The sequence below is a fragment of the Gigantopelta aegis genome, chromosome 9 (genome assembly GCF_016097555.1).
Source record: "Gigantopelta aegis isolate Gae_Host chromosome 9, Gae_host_genome, whole genome shotgun sequence".
NCBI lineage: Eukaryota > Metazoa > Mollusca > Gastropoda > Neomphalida > Peltospiridae > Gigantopelta > Gigantopelta aegis.
In genome coordinates, this window is record NC_054707.1 from 66,578,386 (window position 1) to 66,584,763 (window position 6,378).

The window sequence follows — 6,378 nt, forward strand, 5'->3', positions numbered from 1 at the left end:
TCCAATCAAGAAATACTACACTGAGGTATCCCAGACACTGGCACATGACTACACTTGTTAACAGTTATCACTGGAAACTGAAAAATATGGTGCAAGTACCTCTTGGTAGGATTTATATCAGCATTTTGTGACAAAATCTTCATTTTCAAAGTTGTCGTCAACAAAAAAAATATTATGGTGTATACCTAAGTAATATCTGTAGGGCATATTCATATTAATATGCATTTATATGGACTGTTTTGCCTTTTACAAAGTGGCTACATGTCTAATACAGTAAATGAAGTAGATTAAGTAAATACAGCAGGTCAAAATTGAATATGAGGCCTATCATGTCTAATTTTCCCTGAAATTAGTGTGTAAACATTTGTTGCAAATGGCCCCAATTTTGTGACTTTCACCATCCCTCTGACACATTTCTAATAATGTATCATGAATTCAGTCACCATATCTTTACTAAGCCTCCACTTATCATATCTAAAATGCAAAATTTTACAGTTTTAGATTTTTTTGTTTTTCAAAAATTTAAATTTAAGTTTAATATTTCATTAAAAATGAAGTAAAATCTAATGATTGATTTTTTTTCCTTTAAATATTTCAAAATCTTTCCAAGACAACACTGTGCAGATAGAACATATGTAGAAGAAAAAATAGCTGCTCATTGTATGAAGAAATTCCAAAATTTGATAAAGTTATTACATTTTGAAGTTGGTGTCGCTCAAGTTTCCATTGCTAAAATTGGCCATGGCAAGGCACTGTGGTAGGTGTTTTAACACAGCCTCTGTATACTCTCAGTTTAAAGGTGACATACCGATACTTACCGAGCATTGCTTTAATATGTATATCATTGGAATGCATTAGTGTGGGCCAGTTTTTAGGGGAAAAAATTGACTGATAGGCCTCAGATTACAGTTATCTTCCCATTTGGTTGTCCAAAATCCGGAAGTTTCACCGCGCAAGTAGTCTGCTGTTTGACTGTGATTATTTCATGGCAGACAGCTATGAAGTGGCAACTGTTTGACTGAAGTGACAGGGGATAGCATGCATGTAGTTTGTAAACATGTGTAACTTGTTGACATTGAAGACTTGTTTGTGGTAATTCCGGCCCATGCAAAAGTAGTGCTTTTTGTGTAAAATGGGTGTACTCCGGCCAGGTTTAGAGGGTGTGTCTGTTTAAACCAATATGCTGGGAGAAAGAGCTGGACAACAGGGGTTGTCCTTTTCAGGGTATGTGTCCCCCATGCAGGCAAAGGTACATACAAAACTTCACGGGCCTGCTGATATTAATAAAAATATTATAGCCACTAAGGCTATATAGAAACATATAGCGAAATTAATTGTGGTCTGAGGCCTGATATAGTTCACACATTACACCGGTTAAATGCTTGATTCTGATGAAAGTATTATAACCAGAGAGGTGAAATTACACAGACTGATTGTGCATACCACAAGGAATATGAAAACTAATTTATTTATTTTCTAAATATTTTATTAAATTAAAAAACATTTTTTTTGAATTTATTAAAAATTAAAATTAAAATTTTCAACTTTTAAATTTCAGTATCCTCCAAAATAGCATAAAATGACCTCTGATGTTACTACAGGTTGTTGCAATATTTTTTAACAGTTTTGAGCTAATAATTTGGTAAAAATGAGCAAAACTTGGATTTTGTTAGTCAATATTGAGATTTTTTTTTTTTTACATATTGAATTTTAATGAGTTTCTCAATTATTGCAATTGGACAGAAAATCTAAATATAATGAATATATCACTACTAAATGTAATTAAACACTTTAAATAAATAGTATACAGTTTTTAACAAGATTAAGTACTCTAATAATACATTTCACCTACATTTATGTAAATTACACACTTCAGTAATTTTTCAAAAATGGTCTTTTATCCTTAGAAAATCTAATAGGCTAATATTCTATGCTGTCTGAATGTATTTATTGTGTTCAGTAATCAGATGCTGGTATACTTGTCAAGTTTATTGCAGAAAATGTGCCAAAAAGGTTAACATTTGGCTTGTAATACAGATGGCAGAATAATCCATAATGCATATTCAGTGGTCATTACTACAAACATCCTTCCAATCAAGAAATACTACACTGAGGTATCCCAGACACTGGCACATGACTACACTTGTTAACAGTTATCACTGGAAACTGAAAAATATGGTGCAAGTACCTCTTGGTAGGATTTATATCAGCATTTTGTGACAAAATCTTCATTTTCAAAGTTGTCGTCAACAAAAAAAATATTATGGTGTATACCTAAGTAATATCTGTAGGGCATATTCATATTAATATGCATTTATATGGACTGTTTTGCCTTTTACAAAGTGGCTACATGTCTAATACAGTAAATGAAGTAGATTAAGTAAATACAGCAGGTCAAAATTGAATATGAGGCCTATCATGTCTAATTTTCCCTGAAATTAGTGTGTAAACATTTGTTGCAAATGGCCCCAATTTTGTGACTTTCACCATCCCTCTGACACATTTCTAATAATGTATCATGAATTCAGTCACCATATCTTTACTAAGCCTCCACTTATCATATCTAAAATGCAAAATTTTACAGTTTTAGATTTTTTTGTTTTTCAAAAATTTAAATTTAAGTTTAATATTTCATTAAAAATGAAGTAAAATCTAATGATTGATTTTTTTTCCTTTAAATATTTCAAAATCTTTCCAAGACAACACTGTGCAGATAGAACATATGTAGAAGAAAAAATAGCTGCTCATTGTATGAAGAAATTCCAAAATTTGATAAAGTTATTACATTTTGAAGTTGGTGTCGCTCAAGTTTCCATTGCTAAAATTGGCCATGGCAAGGCACTGTGGTAGGTGTTTTAACACAGCCTCTGTATACTCTCAGTTTAAAGGTGACATACCGATACTTACCGAGCATTGCTTTAATATGTATATCATTGGAATGCATTAGTGTGGGCCAGTTTTTAGGGGAAAAAATTGACTGATAGGCCTCAGATTACAGTTATCTTCCCATTTGGTTGTCCAAAATCCGGAAGTTTCACCGCGCAAGTAGTCTGCTGTTTGACTGTGATTATTTCATGGCAGACAGCTATGAAGTGGCAACTGTTTGACTGAAGTGACAGGGGATAGCATGTAGTTTGTAAACATGTGTAACTTGTTGACATTGAAGACTTGTTTGTGGTAATTCCGGCCCATGCAAAAGTAGTGCTTTTTGTGTAAAATGGGTGTACTCCGGCCAGGTTTAGAGGGTGTGTCTGTTTAAACCAATATGCTGGGAGAAAGAGCTGGACAACAGGGGTTGTCCTTTTCAGGGTATGTGTCCCCCATGCAGGCAAAGGTACATACAAAACTTCACGGGCCTGCTGATATTAATAAAAATATTATAGCCACTAAGGCTATATAGAAACATATAGCGAAATTAATTGTGGTCTGAGGCCTGATATAGTTCACACATTACACCGGTTAAATGCTTGATTCTGATGAAAGTATTATAACCAGAGAGGTGAAATTACACAGACTGATTGTGCATACCACAAGGAATATGAAAACTAATTTATTTATTTTCTAAATATTTTATTAAATTAAAAAACATTTTTTTTGAATTTATTAAAAATTAAAATTAAAATTTTCAACTTTTAAATTTCAGTATCCTCCAAAATAGCATAAAATGACCTCTGATGTTACTACAGGTTGTTGCAATATTTTTTAACAGTTTTGAGCTAATAATTTGGTAAAAATGAGCAAAACTTGGATTTTGTTAGTCAATATTGAGATTTTTTTTTTTTTACATATTGAATTTTAATGAGTTTCTCAATTATTGCAATTGGACAGAAAATCTAAATATAATGAATATATCACTACTAAATGTAATTAAACACTTTAAATAAATAGTATACAGTTTTTAACAAGATTAAGTACTCTAATAATACATTTCACCTACATTTATGTAAATTACACACTTCAGTAATTTTTCAAAAATGGTCTTTTATCCTTAGAAAATCTAATAGGCTAATATTCTATGCTGTCTGAATGTATTTATTGTGTTCAGTAATCAGATGCTGGTATACTTGTCAAGTTTATTGCAGAAAATGTGCCAAAAAGGTTAACATTTGGCTTGTAATACAGATGGCAGAATAATCCATAATGCATATTCAGTGGTCATTACTACAAACATCCTTCCAATCAAGAAATACTACACTGAGGTATCCCAGACACTGGCACATGACTACACTTGTTAACAGTTATCACTGGAAACTGAAAAATATGGTGCAAGTACCTCTTGGTAGGATTTATATCAGCATTTTGTGACAAAATCTTCATTTTCAAAGTTGTCGTCAACAAAAAAAATATTATGGTGTATACCTAAGTAATATCTGTAGGGCATATTCATATTAATATGCATTTATATGGACTGTTTTGCCTTTTACAAAGTGGCTACATGTCTAATACAGTAAATGAAGTAGATTAAGTAAATACAGCAGGTCAAAATTGAATATGAGGCCTATCATGTCTAATTTTCCCTGAAATTAGTGTGTAAACATTTGTTGCAAATGGCCCCAATTTTGTGACTTTCACCATCCCTCTGACACATTTCTAATAATGTATCATGAATTCAGTCACCATATCTTTACTAAGCCTCCACTTATCATATCTAAAATGCAAAATTTTACAGTTTTAGATTTTTTTGTTTTTCAAAAATTTAAATTTAAGTTTAATATTTCATTAAAAATGAAGTAAAATCTAATGATTGATTTTTTTTCCTTTAAATATTTCAAAATCTTTCCAAGACAACACTGTGCAGATAGAACATATGTAGAAGAAAAAATAGCTGCTCATTGTATGAAGAAATTCCAAAATTTGATAAAGTTATTACATTTTGAAGTTGGTGTCGCTCAAGTTTCCATTGCTAAAATTGTAGGGGAAAAAATTGACTGATAGGCCTCAGATTACAGTTATCTTCCCATTTGGTTGTCCAAAATCCGGAAGTTTCACCGCGCAAGTAGTCTGCTGTTTGACTGTGATTATTTCATGGCAGACAGCTATGAAGTGGCAACTGTTTGACTGAAGTGACAGGGGATAGCATGTAGTTTGTAAACATGTGTAACTTGTTGACATTGAAGACTTGTTTGTGGTAATTCCGGCCCATGCAAAAGTAGTGCTTTTTGTGTAAAATGGGTGTACTCCGGCCAATGCATACCAGGCCAAATGCCCTAATTGTCCCCTCCTACGTTACGGTAACTATCGTAAGCTACTGAAATGTTCCCACACCACGGCTCGTTTTCTTTGATGATCGAATTTTTTTTCTCAGTGTGGTAAAAAAGTGTCCAATATGAAATAGCGGAGCTGGGTTCTGTAAAATATAGTAGGATGCGGGAAAATAAAGAGGGATGGAGAAAAATAAAGGGGGCAGCAAAACACAAAAGCGGGGCGGCAAAATGCAATAGCGGGCCGGCCGCCCCGCTTAAATGGAGCAGCGAGAACATTTGTCATAAGAAACAAAACTAAATATAAAGCCATTCGACCCTATGTCCGCCCCAAGTACCAGGTTACAACATGCCCACTACTAACCGAAGAATGAAACGATATCGTTCGACAGTACGACAGCAACAACATATGAAAATACTCCATAGTGGATACAGGAATCTGAATAAAGTGGGGTGGGGTGCAATATGTAACAGAAAATTGAAAAACATTGGTGCGAAATGTTGTAGTTTGCTAAATTTCATATCTCTCACTAATTAGTATTACACTGTACATTCATGTATGGGATCTGTAGAGTTATTTAAAAAAATTAAATCGGAATATATCACTTTTAAAAAAATAATAAATCGGAATATATAACTTCAAATACTGGGTAAAAATAAAATGAAAAAAGTACCGATTCCAAATCAATTGATTTCATTGAAATTTACTGAAAACATAATATTTCTGTGCATTACATCTATAAAACTGTTTCCGATGACGTTAGATCTTTCGACAGGAAGTCAATAATGCAGATGTGGACAATTCAAAGTTTGTCATAATATTATGTTATTTATTCTATTTGAAGGCCATTTTTAAAAGTTTAAGAATTTTCCCCCAAATGTTTGATATGCAATAGCCAATGATCAATAACTCAATGTGCTCTAGTGGTATCGTTAAACCAAAAGATCCAAACTTTTTAGAAATTTCGCTCATATATTTGTAGATGTATTTCCGCGACAATTAAAGGGACATTCCTGAGTTTGCTGCAATTTTTAAGATGTTATCGACTAACAGAGACTTTTTAACGATTGTAATTACATATCAAATATATTTTTCTGCATAATATATTAGTGGATGTATATTAAACGTGTTTCTGATCGTTCTAATATTTGTACTAGGTTAAATTTCATTTTATTT